Below are 18,160 nucleotides of genomic sequence, written 5' to 3' on the forward strand. Positions count from 1 at the left end.
TAAAATATGCCTACTAAGTATCTTCTAAATGGAGACACACACACACACACACAAACACACACATCTCACACACACACACCCAACTCTTCATCTGCACTACTCCAGCCTTTAGGTTCATGATTAGTCAACAACTTATTTGGCTTTATATGTTAACTCCCTTTTCAGCCACCAGGTTCCAGATGCTAGCATGATGCCAACCAGACTTCCCTGGACAGACAACCCCATCAATGTGTCCTGGAGCTCTGATTCCCCAGAGCCCTTCCCTACTAGGGAAAGAGAGAGACAGGTTGGGAGTATGGATCGACCTGTCAGCGCCCCATGTTCAGTGGGGAAGCAATTACAGAAGCCAGACCTTCAACCTTCTGTATCCCAAAATGACCTGGGGTCCATACTCCCAGAGGGTTAAAGAATAGGAAAGCCAGGGGTCTGATGGTGGCGCAGTGAGTTAAGCGCACGTGTCGCAAAGCGCAGGGACCAGCGTAAGGATCCCGGTTTGAGCCCCCGGCTCCCCACCTGCAGGGGAGTCGCTTCACAGGCGGTGAAGCAGGTCTGCAGGTGTCTTTCTCTCCCCCACTCTGTCTTCCCCTCCTCTCTCCATTTCTCTCTGTCCTATCCAACAACGAACAACATCAACAATGGCAATAATAATAACCACAACGAGGCTACAACAACAAGGGCAACAAAAAGGGGAAAAAATGGCCTCCAGGAGCTGTGGATTCATGATGCAGGCACCTATCCCAGCAATAACCCTGGAGGGGAAAAAAAAAAAAACAATAGGAAAGCTGTCGAGGGAGGGGATGAGATACAGAGTTCTGGTGGCAGGAATTGTGTGGAGTTGTACCCTCTTATCCTATGGTTTTGTAAGTGTTTCCTTTTTATAAATAAATAATAAAAAACGTGAAAAATATTTGTCATTTTAATATAAATGATTCCTCTAATATAATCCTGAATAAGTGAAGAAAATTGGAATTTAAAAAATCTTTTTTGCAGGAATTTAAAGATTCTTTAAAACACATTAATTTGACTGTTAAAAGTCAATGTGTAATCAAATTAGTTCTAAATAAACTGGATAGCTGAATCAATTATTTAATATTTCCTTTTTACTCAGCCATAATTGACAAATATGTTCTATTAGGTTAATAATAATTTTCCAAATAACTAGATGAGCAAGGAAAATAGTCTATTAGTTTAAATAAATTAGTTTCAATTTAGAAAAGACATATACATTAGTCTAATAATTGTGTCACTAGCTTTCAATTTTTCCTCTATTTTAAGTATGAGGAGTTACACTTTCATTACAGGGAAATCTTGGTATTCTAGTATGAAGGTTTAGCTATAGAAACTTATCTGAGAAATTTATTTATATATCTCTTAGTAGTATCATTTCTCACAATTATAGTAAATCTAATATTACACCAAACATTTGTCTACATCTCCCTTACTTTTTCTGCTAGGGCAGCTAATTAACATGTGGAATGTGCCAAGATCATCAGAACTCATACTTATGAACAGTTCATTGATACCAGTGAGTCCTTTTCATCCTTTAATGGTAAATACCACTGCTATTCTCTTTGGTTTTTTTTTTTCCAGTTAAAGTAGAAGCATAGTTTATTCTTGCTCCATTCATTATAAGAAAATTTAAAAAAATGTATGTTACATTTGTTAGAGATGCTTTATACTTTATACTTTTATACTTTATAAATGTAGAGTGGAATTGCTTGGTTGCTGTCAAGTGCTGCAAATGGTACTTAATATAACATTCAACATATTTGCAAATTCAGTCTATAGACAGGTAAAGATTCAGAAAGTCCCATACTTGGGAATTACCTTCCTTGCTACATGTACCACAGTGAAACCAGTGCCATAGAAGACTAAAGAATGAGTCTTAGCTAGTATAACTCTGAGCTCTTGACTAGAGCCTTTGACTCAGGTATGGATGTACAAGCCACCATCCATGTCCAGCATAGAAGCAATTATAGAAACCAGAACTCCTTCCTTATTCTCACCATACTCCCAGAATAAAGAGATGTTAGGGGCACATGACCAGAAGGTCTCTGCACCCTAGTTCTGCCAAGACACAGAATGTCACCAGGAATCTTTGTTTTTATACCATCCCTAAAAGATAACAGAATCTGGAAAACATGAGAGAAGATCAAGCACTATTTCTCTTATCCCAGAGGACAGAGGAAAAAGGAAGGACACTCAGAAGTTGTAATAGGAGTAGGTTTGACTTAGAAAGGAGGTGAAGGCAAGGTGATAGAAGTAAATAAAAATGGGTACATATATATCCAACCCATATCTATGACACTGGAATAAGTGTAGCAGCTTCTACTAGAGATAGTTCAAGGCACAGAACTCTGGTGGTGGTTATGGTGTGGAATTATACCCTTATTATTTTATAATTTGTAAATCATTATTAAATCACTAATACAACAATTAAAAAATAAATTCATGAATCTCCATACCTTGCTAGAACTCTGCAACATGAGGACCATAGTATTGTCAGAAATTGCTAGCTTGAAATTCTAACATCTAAGTCTGTTCCATAATATCATATTTAGGGGGGCCGGGTGGTGGTGCACCTGGTTGAGTGCACATGTTACAATGTGCAAGGACCCAGGTTCAAGTCCCTGGTCCCCACCTGCAGGGGGAAAGCTTTGCAAGTTGTGAAGTAGGGCTGCAGGTGTCTCTCTGTCTCTCTATCTCCTCCTCCCCCCTCAATTTCTGGCTGTCTCTATCTAATAAATAAATAAAGGTAATAAAAAAAATTTTTAAATAACATATTTAGGAGCAGACAAGATAGCTCACCTGGGGTGCACCTTCTAAGTTCAAGTACAATGCCTCCTATGCTGGAGGAAGTTTCAATAATATGGTATCTTTCCCTCTCACCTCCTCTCTCTGTTTCTTATATCTGCTAAAGTTGATCTGGTGTGCCAAAGCCTCAACGAAAACAAGTATTTAAAAATATCCAGAGAAATTATGGAAATTAATATGAAAGACAAACTGTAACTTTTGAGATCATACATTTATGTGTAATGCTATTAGAACTTGCATCCTAGCACAAATAGTCATTTTGCAAAATTCCTTTCTGGAATTCCAATTTTAATATTAGCCAAATTAGGTAAATATAGTTACATCTTAAAACATACTTTAATAAAAATTCATCATTTGCCTTGGGTGTTAAAGAAACCCTGTTGCAAATCTGAGCTTTTATAAACTACACATTGTACTCATTTTTAATTAACAAAGTATTCAAAAGAAAGTTATCCATTGGGACCCAGTAGTGGCGCATGTTACAATGTGCAAGGGGCTGATCTCAAGCCCTCAGTACTTTCCTGAATGGGAGAAGCTTTGCAGATGGTGAAGCAGTACTGCAAATGTCTGTTTCTCTCCCCCTCTCTATCTCTGCCTTCCCTCTCAATTTCTCTATGTCTCTATCCAAAATAAATTTTAAAAAAATAAAGATGCCTATGATTACTAGGCTTCATATGATCTGAGTTTTTGTCTCCACCACTTATTTTACCAATTAAGGTAAATACAGTCTATTTTATATAAAGCTAACATATTTCCAGATTACTTAGGAAACCTAATGCTACCAATATCTTAAGGTTCTTCTTGTTGTCCTCCAGCTAATAAATTATAGTACAGAGCCATATTCTCAAAGTGTCCAAGAAATCATGTTATATTACGTAAGGGAATGTGACGCTTCCCTGAAGTCACCTACTAACATTCTTCGCTTTCCTGTATAGCTATTTTATTTTCTTCATTTAGACTTCAGGGTCAAATAACTGGTAGTATAAACACACTTTAAAAACATTAGAGAGATGTGGCCAGAAGATAGCTCATACAATAGGATACACACTTTCCTATGCAAAGGGCAGGAGTTTGAGTCCAAGCACCATATTGGAAACACCACAGTCACTGAGAAAACTGGGGGGCTGTGGTTTTTCTCCTTTTCTTTATGTCTCTGTCTATATCTAAAATGAAAAAGTATGGAGATTCACAGGAAGAGAACCTCATCCAATTTCCAAGGCCCTGAGATTAGACATATCCTAGTGGAGAGAGAGAGAGTAACTTTAGTCAATTGCCATATAGTTGATCATAAGAGATCAGGTAGGGCACAATGCATGTCCCAAGCTAGGACAGTATCAAATGTGCATCTGTTCATCCCAAGATTCCAGAAGTATTTATTTGTAAAATTATACATCAAAAAAGAATTTGGATTATCAATCACCATAGATCCTCTTGTGGGCCTCACTAAAGTAACAATAGGAGGGACTGCCCCACTTTCCTAAGGGAATCTGGATCACCCTACTCTGCCCTTAAGGAAAACTGGTCCTGAAATGAGTGCAGCCTACAATGTTCCCAGCTGTGAACACTAGGGACTGACTGTAAGCTCAGGCTGACAGGGACTTGGAGGTTACACAGGCTCCTGTGCTAAGGGTAAATATATATGGGACCTGGAACAGATAAATGGGTTAAATAGGTAATTGTAGTTATATACTTACTTCAAGTTTAGGAGCCACATATGAGTGAAATCGTCTCATAGTTATCCTTCACTTCATTACTTACTTCACTAATCATACTCACTGCCAGTCCCAAAGGACACATTGCAGTCTTTTTGTTTTGTTTTGTTTAACTGCTGAGTAGGACTCCAATGAGAATGTTCCATGACATTTATTTATTTATTTATTTATTTATTTATTTATTTATTTATCTGGAATGCTTCATGAATTTGCATGTCATCCTTGCACAGGGGCCATGCTAATCTCTGTATCATTCCAGTTTTAGTATTTGTGCTGCTGAAGCGAGCACACATTTTTTCACTTATAAGACTCAAATTAGTGAGTTTTATTTCACTGTTAAAGACATCCCCTCCGGAAGCAATTACAGAAGCCAGACCTTCCACCTTCTGCATCCCACAATGATCTTGGGTCCATACTCCCAGAGGGTTAAAGAATAGGAAGCTATCAGGGGAGGGGATGGTATACGGAGGTCTGGTGGTGGGAATTGTGCTAAGCTGTACCCCTCTTATCCTATGGTTTTGTCAATGTTTCCTTTTTATAAATAAAAAAAAAATTTAAAAAGACATCCCCTCCCTGGCTCTATCAAGGTATTCCTCATAAGGTTTTATTTTTTCCCTGATATTTTAAACTTCTTTTTTTAGGTTTTATGAAATATTTTAGTTTTCTAAATTTTACTAGTGACTTAATATTGCTTTACAAAATTATAAGATAACGGGGATTATTCCACAATGTTCCCACCACTAGAGTTCTCTGTCCCCATTCCCTCCACTGAAAGCTGTAGTTGTTCTCCCGAGGTTGCAGACATGGTTTGACTATTATTTCTGTGTATTTATATATATTTGCAAATTTTCCATGGGCCTGCCTTCTCTTCCTTTCTAAGTCACACCTACACCTACTACTACATCTGAATGCCCTTCCTTTTTTCCTTTTCTCTCTAGGGTCCTGATGGAATTGGAGTTCAGAGCCCTTTGTTCATCTTCCCCTATTATTTCTCCCCCTTTGGAAGTGTGGACCAAAATTCTTTTTGGGGGGATGTGAAAGGTGGGAGTTCTAGCTTCTGTAATTGTTTCTCTGCTGGACATAGGCATTGGTAGCTTGATGTATACCCCCAGCTTTTTCCTCTTTCCCTAATGGGGTAGGGCTCTGCAAAGGTGAGGTTCCCGGACATATTAGTGAGGTACTCTGCACAGGAAAGTTAGGATGGAATCATGATAGCATTTGCAACTTGGTGGCTCTGTATGTGACTTCTTTCCTTTCCTTAGAAGCCTATAATTTTTTCATCTTCTCATTGAGTTTTGATAGTTTTGCAATGATATGCTGTCATGTTGGTCATTTGAGTTCATGAAGCTGAGTGTATACTCTGCCTCTTAAATAAATGTTTTGAGGATTGCATAAGTGAGGAAAATTCTTGGATATTCCCTGAATATGGTCTCCACCTATCCTCTTCCTGGAATTTCTGTCACTCTTAAATTCGATCTTTCGATGGAGTCTGCAATTGTACATAGTTGCTTTATTCTTTCTAAACCTTTGCCCTTTCTCATAAATTAAAAGAGTGAGCATAATTGTATCTTCTAGATTAGATATTCTTTCTTTGGCATGAGTAAGTTTTCTTCTTAAGCCTTCTACCTGAGTTTGTACTGCACTCAGAGTCTCTTTCACTACCTGCAATTCTCTTTGAAGTTTTTCTTTCGTGCTTCCTAACTGCTTAGTGAACTCAAAGTTCTTCTTTAATGTTTTCTGATTTCTTAGAGAACTTTGTTCAAAGCTCTTCTTTTATGTTTTCTAACACCTTAGAAAAATATCCTTTCAATTCTTTTTTTTTAAATTTTTTTTTTGGCCCCCAGAGTTATTGTTGGGGCTCAGTGCCTACACTACGAATCCTCCTGGAGGCCATTTTTCCCACTTTGTTGCCCTTGTTATTGTCATTATTATTATTTTTGTCATTGCTGTTGTTGTTGTTGGACAGGACAGAAAGAAATCGAGAGAGAAGATGGAAGCATAGAGAGGAGGAAAGATAGATACCTGTAGACCTGCTTCATCACTTGTGAAGCAATCCCTTGCAGGTGGGAAGCAGGGGGCTCGGACCGGGATTTGAAAGCTGGTTCTTGTGCTTCAGGCCAGGCCAGGTGTGCTCAACCTGCTATGCTACCGTCCTTTCAAGTCTTGAATATGTTCCTCTATACTATGATTAGATTCATGGAGAGTCCTCATAATGAGCTTTCTGCGATCTTTCTCTAGTAATCCCACTGTGACTATCATTTCTTAGAGTCCTGTTTCACTTGTTTGGTTTGGCATGTTTGCTAATTTGCTTTGCAATATTTCTGCTCATGCATTTATTGTGCTAGTTATTGCTGGTCAGCAGGTGGTGCTGTTGTTGTGGTCTCTGAACTTTGTTTATATGTTGCATGGTGGTGGGGTGGAGGCTGTGATTAGTTTTTTTCATTTTTTCCTAGAACTGTTTTGTGCTTCATGTGGTGTGTTCAAATGGTTTCTCCATTTGATTTCAATCTGAAACAAAATCTCACGGGGTTGCTGCTAGGCTGTAGCTATTTTCATAGAAGCAGGGTTCACTTTACTGTTTAGCCACTGCCAGCTACATCAAACTACCTTTATGTTTTAACAACAGACTGGACTTCTTTTGCTCAAAAATTCTCCCGGCTTTTTTGATGAGTCCTTGCCCAGATTCAGTAGGCTAATGCCCCTGGGGTCACGGACTAAAAGGTCAAAAACTCTCTTCTCACACTGCCAGCACTATGTGTTGCCTTGACTACTGCTGTCTGTAGAGGGGAAAATGGCGCCATGTTCTCTCAGAGCTTTAAATTCTTTGTGTTTGGTCTCAGTCCAACACTCCTTCTTACCCCAATAATGCATGTGAGCACCCACCTTAGGCTGCGGTGTTTCTTAGGATGTCTCAGCTATAGTTGGCAAATTTTGTTAAGTTTGATAGTTGTAGATATTAACTGTTTTAACAAAGAGTCTGATCTAGTTGCTGTTACTCCATGGCCATGCCTTGATATTTTAAATTTTTAATTAGGAAAATGAAAAGGAGCATACTGGAGGTATGTGGGCCATTTAGATAAATATGGCTGACCCCATGTGGAAGCTGATGCCCATTTTTATTCACTTCTAAAGCCCCAGCTCCTCTTCCTTTCTAAGCCATACTTCTTTCCCTCTTTGCTCTCAAATAAGAGAAATAGTGTCTGACTTCCTCAGGTATTCTCCAGATTCTCTTCGTTTTCTGTGATGGTACAAAAACAAAAGTTCCTGGTGACAGAAGTTCCATACACATGTGGATATGGAATTCCATCACTTTGGAAATGAACCCCTAACAGTTTTCCCCTTAAGAGTATGGACTGAAATTGTTTTGGGGTATAGAAAAAATGGGCACACAGAACTCCTTAAAAAGAACCTTTTCAAAAGATTAATTAATTAGAAATTGAGAAAGATAGGAGCAATTCTCAGTTCTGGCTTATGCAGTCCTGGGGGAGCAGATGTGAGACAACACATATGCAAGGTGTTTTTTTTAACTTTTTATTTATAAAAAGGAAACATTGGCTAAACCATAGGATAAAAGGGGTACAACTCCACACAATTCCCACCACCAAAACTCTGTATCCCATCCCCTCCCCTGATAGGTTTCCTATTCTTTAACCCTCTGGGAGTATGGACCCAAGGTCAGAAGGTAGAAGGTCTGACTTCTGTAATTGCTTCCCCACTGAACATGGGCGCTGACAGGTTGATCCATACTCCCAGCCTGCCTCTCTCTTTCCCTAGTGGGGTGGGGCTCTGGGGAAGCATATGCAAGTTTTATGCTCTACAGCTTAGTTATCTGCTCAAACTCCACTCTTGACTCCACTCTCTCTACTCATATTTTTGTCTCTCCCTTCGCATTTTGTGGCATCCTCACACAGTTGTTTATGTCAAAAAGAAAAGAATCTCATTGATTTCTTTCTTACTTTACCCCTCCACCAATGACAATTACTTTGTTAACCCACCCTGCATCCAAGTTCTAGATCCTAAGTTGACCAGTAATGATACTCTACCCCTCTACTACCGCATAGGCTAGTCTTATATGGACAATTGTTTCTCCCTGCTTTCACTCTCTATCAACATTTATTTTTACACAGAAATGCAGTGATGATTTTAATGTATAGGTCATAGCAAGAATCCTGAACTTAAAATGCTCCAATAATATTTTTATATCATGCTACAATCGTGATATGCACCATGACCTACCAGGTCTGACAAGCTATTCAAACTTTAGGACTTTCCTCCCAGTCTTTTCTTATTTAATATCCTTGCTATTTCTTCACAACCTTTATTTCCCATCTTTTCATCTCTTTCCTCTTAGATTCTCAAAAATCTTTGGGTTTTTTTTGCCGATGATACTTAAATCACACCTTTATAGGTATGAATTTCCTGATACCTCTAAGATACCCATCCATATGTATTGGTGGTGTTTTGTTTGTTTGTTTTTATTAGTGCACTGCTCAGCTCTGGCTTATAGTAGTGCTGGGGATTGAATCTGGTTACTTTAGTGCCTCAAGCATCAAAGTCTTTTTGCATAGTTATTATGATAACTTCCCTAACCTCATAACTCTCCTTTTCTTTTGTCCTACTTCTGTTTTTCAGTATTACTTACCAACTTTGAGCTCATTTTACATATTTTCCAACTTTTTCATTTCCTACTTTCCTCTGCCTGGGTATATATTCTATGAAAGGTGAATGCTGGGGTCATGTGACAGTGCAACTCATTGAACACACATATGCAAGGACCTAGACTCAATACCTTGGTCTCCACCTACAGAGAAGAAACTTCAAGGTAGGGAAGTTGTGTCTTTCTCCTCCTCTCTCTATCTCCCTCTCTATCAGTTTATGCCTGTCCTATCAAACAGAAAGAGAAAAAAAAAGGTGAACCCTGCTTGTTTTCCTGTTTTATTGTGTGTTTTGTTGGCAATGCTTTGCTAGGAGTTCATGCCTACTCTTGAAAGATTGTATTTTCCCAGATATTTCACTGCTTATGAACATTCTTCTTTGCATGTTGTTCTGATGTAGTGATTAGGTGCCTATTTGGGTCCTTATACATGGAAAAGTATGCACTATGCTGGGTGAGCTATCTCCCAGTCCACCTGCCTATCTTTGCTGTTCTCATATTCTGAGTACTCTGGGTAGAGAGTTCAGAAAATATTGACTGAGAGAATGGCTGATTTTGAAGTCCATCTTCCTATGGCTGTTTTGAGTTGTTTTCTCTAGAAATACCCTTGTATTAAGTTTTCTGAGGTTGCTGTAGCAAAGTACCACAGACTGCACAACGTAGAACAGAAATATCTCCAGGGCCAAGGCACAGCCAGTTGAGTGGACACATTACCATGTGCAAAGACCCAGGTTCAAGACTGGTTCCCACCAGCAGAAGAAAGCTTCAGAAGCAGAGAAGGTGCTTTTCTTTCTCTCTTCCTATCTACCTACCCTTCCCCTCTCAATTTCTCTCAGTCCTGTCAGATAAAAGAAAGAAAAAAGTATGCAGCAACAGTGGATTCTTTGTGTAGACACCATGCCCCAGAGATAATCTTGGTGGCAATTTAAAAAATGTACCATCCGAAAGTTATAGAGGCCGAAAATCTAAAATCAAGGTGCCAGCAGAACCATACTTCTGGAAGGGAGGGGGACTCTTTCCCTGCCTCTTCCAGCCTTCACCCTTTGTTTTGTGGTAGCATAGCTCTAATCTTCACATAATTTGTGTCTTCTCACAGGCCTCCCTCTCTGTATGTTCTGTGTCTAGACTTCCCCCTTTCATAGGGCCACATCATATTAGATTAGAAACAGTCTAACAACCTCATTTTATCTAAGCTGCCTCTGTTAACAACTATTTCCAAACAAGATCTCATTCTAAGATACTGAGTTACTTCAGATGTCTTTATCGGAGAAACAATCCCAGCTGAAAGACTCTTACAGCAGGTAATTTAAATAGTGTGTCTGAACTATGATTAGGTACACAGTGAACATTTTTTTTCAACTATTCTCTGGTCTGGGAACTCAAGTTTTAATAAAAATGGCAAGATTACCACAACAGAGATGACTAATCAGTCCCTTTCCCAGCCCTTCATTCCAATATTCTCTTGCAAGATTTCTGGCTTGTTTATTTTTGTTTTTAACCAGAGCACTGGTCAACTGTGATGGTGCAGGGGGTACATACACTGGGACCTCAGAGCTTCTGGTTTGAAAGTATTTTTGCTATGGGCTGCAGATCAAATCGATGGAGTTTACAGTTAACAATATTTATATATTTCCCCATATTTTGGAACTACTTTCTACCCAGATCCAGATTTTTCATCCTATTTCCTGCTCTGGCATAACCTTCCCAGAACATACCTTTAGGCCACCTGTATGTTAGCTGTCAGGCTCAGGTAAAAATTAGTAAAGTCATAGGCCCTTTAGAATATACCTAAAATAGTGTACAGCCATACCACTCTGAACACTCCCAATCTCCTCTGATCTCAGAAAAATATACCTAAAATAGATCTATTAGCTTTTTTCAAAACGGAGACTCCAAATTTCATATTCCTACCTATAGATTCCTGATTATTAAATTATGCTATACTCTTACCTTTGGCTTCCTGATTATTAAACAATTTGTTCTGCTTTATATCTTAATGCTTTTTCAGCCACCAAGTTGCAGGTGCTACCATGACTGAAATTTGACTTCCCTGGACAGATAATCTCACTGATGTACCTGCCAATGCCCAAGTTCAGTGGAGAAGCAATTATAGAAGCCAGACCTTCCACTTTCTGCTTGCCATAAAGATCTTTGGTCCATACTCCCAGAGGGATAAAGAATAGGAAAGCTTCCAATGGAGGGGATGGGATCTGGAACTCTGGTGGTGGGAATCATGTGGAATTGTGCCCATCTTATCCTCTGTTCTTGTTGTTCATTATTAAATCAGTCAAAAAAAAAAAAGTCTTCTGGCATAACCATTATAGCCAGATTCTGAAACTTCATGCAAAGGCCTAAAATATTTGGAAATCAATGTAGTCTGTATCGTTAATTAAGTTTTGTTCTGAGGATAAGGTCTTCTATAACTCAAGGCTGTTTACTCATTTCCAGTGCTTGGTGAGAGCTCTCAAAGGTAATTTATCAGAGAGGCAGTCTTTTTCATGACATTTATGACCAGGGACCATCTGACTGTTAATTACACAATAATTGCTATTGTAGAGGTTTCAAGCTGCTCTGTAACTTGGAGGTTTTATTTTAACTTTGTTTTTTTAAAGAAAAAAGATCATTGTTTATCATTTCTTCTACATTCAAGTCAGTATGTTGGAAAAACAGTCAAATGGTGTTTTAATGCCTAAAATGTAGGCATGATCATTTTACATTTTTGAAAAACATTTTAATTCTGGTAGATGTTCCACTATAATTGATTTAGAAAGCATCTTGCATACAACAAAATTCAAAATCTGGAGGGACAGGATTCTGAAGGTCATTAAATCTATTTTTCTGCTTTTGAGCAGAGTCATTCTGGACAAAATCTATCTCTGTGGTTTATAATTTTTAAGACCGGAATGCAAAAATAAAAGTTCATGAGTAATGGATAAGTCTTATTCAAGAGTTCTGGTCTTCTGCTTGTTGGGTAAAAAAAAATAAATGATGCTATTGGTATAGCTCTGTGGATATGCCATCATCTGCACTGTAAATACTAAGACATTGGTTGTGAATTTGGAACTACTCTTCTCAGAAGCACCTTAATGGTCCTTTCTGCATGTGAGTCAAAATTTCAGAAATATGCTATTTATTTTGTGTTGCAAAAGTACTCCTTAGGCTAGTATTAATGTCTTTATGTAACACTCTAAAGCTTGCAAAGCACCTTGACTCACATTATCTCCCCTGGTTCTTAGTGAGACAGGACAGAAAACATTGTCAAGTCTGTTTCACATGGGAAGGTGCTGTGGCTCATGGAAACTAAGCAGAGCTTTGAAGGAGGACTGAGGGGTCAAAAATATCAAGGCTGGCACTAGATTCCTGGAGTTGCTTATTATGCTAATTCAATTAAAGTTATCCTTAATAAAACTTAGTTTCATTATATGGAAGATGAGGGATATGGACTCAACTAACAGGATAACTGAGACATACTTTTATCCAAGGACATAAAGCATTGCCTCTCATCAAATAGATATTGAGCAAATATCTGCCTAATAAATGAATGAATTGATGAAAAAATAAATATTAAACACTTGAAGACTCAGTACCTGGCACCAAAGAAGGAGCTCAAAATGTATTATCTATTTTATATTAATAAATATTTTGTGTGAATAAAAATATTATTTCTAGCACTGTACATACTGGAGTGATGACTTGCTTCCCTCTCTTCTTTTGTCTCATGTGAAACAGTCTATTTCATATATAATAAATAAGATAAAAAAAATTTTTCTACAGAGCACTTCACAGCTCTGGTTTATGGTGGTGCAGGGGATTAAAATAAAAATTTAATTTTTATGTTTATATATTTTATTATTTTATTTATAAAAAGGAAACATTGACAAAATCATAGGATAAGAGGGGTACAACAACTCCACACAATTCCCACCACCAGAACTCCAAATCGCATCACCTCCCTTGATAGCTTTCGTATTCTTTAACCCTCTGGGAGTATGGACTCAAGGTCATTGTGGGATGCAGAAGGTAGAAGGTCTGGCTTCTGTAATTGCTTCCCCCACTGAACATGGGTGTTGACAGACCAACCTATACTCCCAGCCTGCCTCTCTCTTTCCCTAGTGGGGTAGAGTTCTGGGGAAGTAGGGCTCCAGGACACATTGGTGGGGTTGTCTGTCCAGGGAAGTCTTGTTGGCATCGTGCTAGCATCTGGAACCTGGTGGCTTAAAAGAGAGTTAACATATAAAGCCAAACAAGTTGTTAACTAATCATGAACCTAAAGGCTGGAGTAGTGCAGATGAGGAGTTAGGGGGTCCTCCATTTTGTAGATAGCTAGTAGGCATATTTTAGTTATATTGTAAAGGACCTGTGGCTATACTAGCTTTTTATTTTTTTTTCCCCTGAGCCTGAAATCTGATATGCAGATGGATTCTAGTTATTGTCTGGGGAGACGATGTCATGGCTAGAAGAAGGACTAGAAAGCTGAATCAGGGAAGAGAGTAGCTCCCTAATATGGGGAAGGGGTATAAATATTGTTGACTGTAAACCCTATCGATTTGATGTGCTCTGGGGCCCATATTCAGCTTAGGAGCCTATGTGACCTCTGCATCCCTGTAGATCTGAGCTCACATTCTGTGGTCATGAGTAGGAACGTTCCAAAGCTGCCCCAATTCCAGGCTCTATCTTCCTCAAGTGTAGCATAGAGTATGTTGTCCATCCTCCCTTCATTTTTTTTTTTAACCATAGCTTTGCTCAACTCTGGCTGATGGTGGTACAGGGGATTATTATTATTATTTTATTCTTTTTTACCAGATCACGTATCGGCTCTGGCTTACGGTGGTACCAGCAGGGGAATGAACCTGGGACTTAAAGCCCCAGAGATGAGATTTTCTTTGCATAACAATTATGCTATTTATCCCACCCAATAAGATAAAATAAAAAAGAAGCAAATAATCATATGTTAGACAGTAATATAGAAAAGAAAGAAAAGAGAAAATCCCCTCTTCCCTTGCCCTTTTCTACCTATGAAAGAAAGCCTTTAATTCTGTATAATTCATTTTGGAGCAACTTTTTACTTGCTAGGTAGGATGCTGCCTAACTCATGAATCATTTACTAAAATCAATTATATCCTTAAATAATAAAAATATTAAGAGCAGTTGGTGAATCACTGTCTATAAACAAATCTTGGAGTTATTCTTTTCACTAGTATTTATAATTTTTCTTAGAAGATAAAAAAGATATATTTCCTTTTTTGGATTATTACTTTAATTGGGTTGACTGACTTACTTTTTTTATGAAAGCAGAGAAGCAGAGAGGCAGAGATATCAAAAAAAAAAAAAAAAAAAAAGACCACAGCACCAAAGTTTCCTTCAATGTGGGGAGGACTGAGCTTTAACTTGGGTCTGGCACATGGCAAGGCAGAGCACTATCTAACTGTGCTATTTTTCCAGCCCAATTTACTATTTTTATGTAAGGAGAAAAAAGGAGAAAGAGAATCTGAGAGGCACAAAGAGTTGGGGGTAGGGGGAAAGCACTTCTCAGTTCTGTCTTGTGTGGTGCCAGGGATTGAACCTGAGGACTTTAATTTGTGAGTTAGTGCTCTGCACTACTGCTGAGCTAGCTCCCTGCGACACTGTGATTCTATTAGTCATTCTGGCTTCTTCCCCCAGTATGAAAGGTGTATAAGTCCTTTTGGTCGTTTCAAGGTTAGTGAATGCACGTCACATGTCATGTCACCTGCCAAACTGTAGGGAGACACAAATTGTACTGATTAGTGACAGGTAGGATTCAGATACTGCAGAAGACTACAGGGCTCCAAATAGCTATACTTAGGAATAATTGGTTTAATATGGAAAAGGATCCAACATAGAAGTATTAAAATTAGGGTATGTGTCACAGCCATAGGTAGCCACACACCAAGAGGTCTGGAGAATAAAAAGATAAAACCAAATGCCTTCTGCAGAGGAGCAGACCACAGTAGCCTTCCCCCTCTCAGGACAGGAACCAGTATGTGTCCAGGGGACACTTCTGATGGAAGAAGCCTAGGACAGCATCTCCTGAGCAATGCTTAGCCCCCCCCCCCCCCACCGGGTATGGCAGCATATCTTTGCTGGCAACTAAGCCTCAATGGCAAAGCCTTCTGAAATGTCACTGAGGCTCATTTTTACTAACAATACTTGTCATCCAGATCAAGGCCTGGATGGCAACATTATTAATCAATGGATTTCACTCCTTGACCAGGGGGTCAATGCAATAAAAAAATTCTTGCTTCAGCAAAATATCTCAGACCACAGAAATCTGCAGGAATGACATCCCCCACCTCCCTCCCTCACCACCCCCCCACCATGTAACTTGCTTCCTTTGCTCGTTTTCTGGGTCTTATTACCCCAAAGCAATCATTCATAGTTTGATGGCAGTTGTTAACTTTGGAACAATAAAAATGCAGACCCAAGTATTTTAAATAACTGGAGCTGACATGTTCTATATAGGTAGCTGCTGTAGCTAATTTAAGTGCAACTTAGAGTTGTTGCACCTACTTTGCGATTCTTTTACTTCTGTAATCTCTAGCTTTCTACACTTTAAGATACACATCTGGGAAGTGATTAAGTGCCAGAGTGAATTATCATTAATAACATTAATCATTCTATTTTTTAAAGATTAGAGAGAGAGAAACTGACCACAGCACCGAAGCTTTCTTCAAAGTAGTGGGGGTCAGGCTGGAACCTGGGTTGCCCACATGACAAAGCAGCAAACTATTCAAGTGAGCTATTTTGGTGGTCCAGTAAGATTAATCCTGAAGAAAATCTCTTAAGCACAGGGGTAACAGCTTGAAGATATTTTATTGATTTCCCAGTGCATTTGATCATAAACATCACTTTTGTCAAATTCTTCTAGCTTCTACAGTAATACTTTGTGAGTCTTTTATTGTCCCTTACAGAAATAATGTATAGTATTTAGGATATATACTTTTAATTTTTTAAGATTTATTTGTTTACTTTTTAAATATTTATTTATTCCCTTTTGTTGCACTTGTTTTTTATTATTGTAGTTATTATTGTTGTTGTTATTAATGTTGTCATTATTGGATAGGACAGAAAGACATTGAGAGAGTAGGGGAAGATAGAGGGGGGGAAAGAAAGACACCTGCAGACCTGCTTCACCACTTGTAAAGCTACTCTCCTGCAGTTGAGGAACCAGGGACTCGAACCTGGATCCTTAGACCGGTCCTTGGGCTTTGCGCCATGTGCGCTTAACCTGCTGAGCTACCAGCAGATGCCTTTTGTTTGTTTATTTATCTCCAGAGCATTGCTAAGGTTTATGGTGGTTCCCCAACTGAACCTGGGATCTCTGGAGCCTCAAGCAGGTAAATACTGTACTTTAACATGTAGCACTATCTCCTCAGTACTTCACAGTGAGAACACAAAGCAGATTTCATTACAGCATATTTTGTTACTTTCAACAAAATCTACCTTTCCACAAATGCCATGTATTATCTCTCAGAGGAGTATAGATTAGATCCCCTGTCTCTGTTGTTGTAGAATTTTAACCCTTTTGTGGGCACAGACAAATTCCTTGATTGAACACATGATTGCACAGTTCTCAATCAGAAAGATCCCATGCATGACTCATTTACATTCCGGAAGAAACACTGTTGCCTTGTCTATAGGTCTCCCATCCCCATGCATTACACCAAAGAAACAGAATGGTCAGCATCCATCTAGACCACAGCAGTTGACAAGGAGAGACTCACTATCTTACATTCTTCAGCGATGATGTCCTTGGACCTGGTAACTCATAAATTCCCTTGAGCACATTGGCAGAGCCCAGTCAAGTGGCTCCAATCTACCTGAAAGGCTGAAGGAATGTCTTCAGTCCTGATGAGCACCTCTAGACTTAGTGACTGGTGATCAGAAGTAGAAAAGCAAGCCTGTGATCACAAATTAACCCAAAACCATAGGGATTTGCTGCAGCGAAGGTGTTTTACTTACGGGTCAAGTGCAGTGCAAATGAATCTAGGTTCTTTTCCAAGAAGTGACTCAGGGATCCAGTGTCCATATTTCAACTTCCCAAGCCAGAAAATATGCTCCCAAATATTTGGATCTCTCTTCCATAAAGCTTGCTGATCCAGTCCAGAGTCAAGGTTATACAAGACAAAGTATAGAAGATCAACACTTCCTGAGTTGTCAACAAATTGAAATATATTTCTTCTATTCCTGTTTTAAATTGCTAAGTGAAAAACATAATTCTACAGCCGCTGCCACATATTCAATAATAGTAATAATAAGAATAAAAATAAATAAAGAACTCCTTGTGACCTCACTGATTGATATCCCAAGACTAGTATACCCTAGGAGTTCCAAAAATGGATATTGAGAACACTGACATCCTAATTCTAGGGTAGATCAAAGATACGAGAAATGTATATGCAAAGCAATAGTCTTTTATTTACTTTTGCATAAAAAATCTTTGCAACCCTATAAACCACATTAGGTTACCAAAAAAAGTTCTATGATAAGTTATTCATTTCCTATACTATGAAGCTGGACAGAAGAGAGAAAAAAATCTTCATTATCTTTACGAAGCCCAAGAATCCTAGTTTGAGCCCTTGGCTTCCCACCTGCAGGGTGTTCACTTCACAAGCTGTGAAGCAGATCTGCAGGTGTCTCTGTCTCTCTTCCTCACTATCTCCTCCTCCCCTCTCAATTTCTTTCTGTCCAGTCCAATAAAATGAGAAGAATGGTCTCCAGGAGCAGTGGAATTGTACTGCTGGCACCAAGCCCTAGCAATAAACCTGCAGGCAAAAAAAATAAATAAAGTAATAAAGTAATTTACCTGGGGCCAGGTGGTGGAGCACCTGGTTGAGTGTACATACTACAATGCACACGGACCTGGGTGCAAGTTCCCAGTCCTCACCTAGAGGAGGACAGCTTCACAGGTGGTGAAGCAAAGCTGCAAGTGTCTCTGTCTCTTACACTATCTATCTCCCCA

The 18,160-nt window shown here is 38.9% G+C and overlaps 1 non-coding gene across 1 annotated transcript; it reads right to left on the reverse strand.

Annotated features, from left to right (window-relative positions):
- Positions 1 to 4,711: 4,711 nt before the first annotated feature.
- Positions 4,712 to 4,815, reverse strand: LOC132542743 (U6 spliceosomal RNA). The gene has a single exon (XR_009553717.1). It is a non-coding gene; the product is annotated as a U6 spliceosomal RNA (small nuclear RNA).
- Between the last annotated feature and the right edge of the window lie 13,345 nt (positions 4,816 to 18,160).

Source organism: Erinaceus europaeus, chromosome 1, assembly GCF_950295315.1.
Source record: "Erinaceus europaeus chromosome 1, mEriEur2.1, whole genome shotgun sequence".
NCBI classification, from domain to species: Eukaryota; Metazoa; Chordata; class Mammalia; order Eulipotyphla; family Erinaceidae; genus Erinaceus; species Erinaceus europaeus.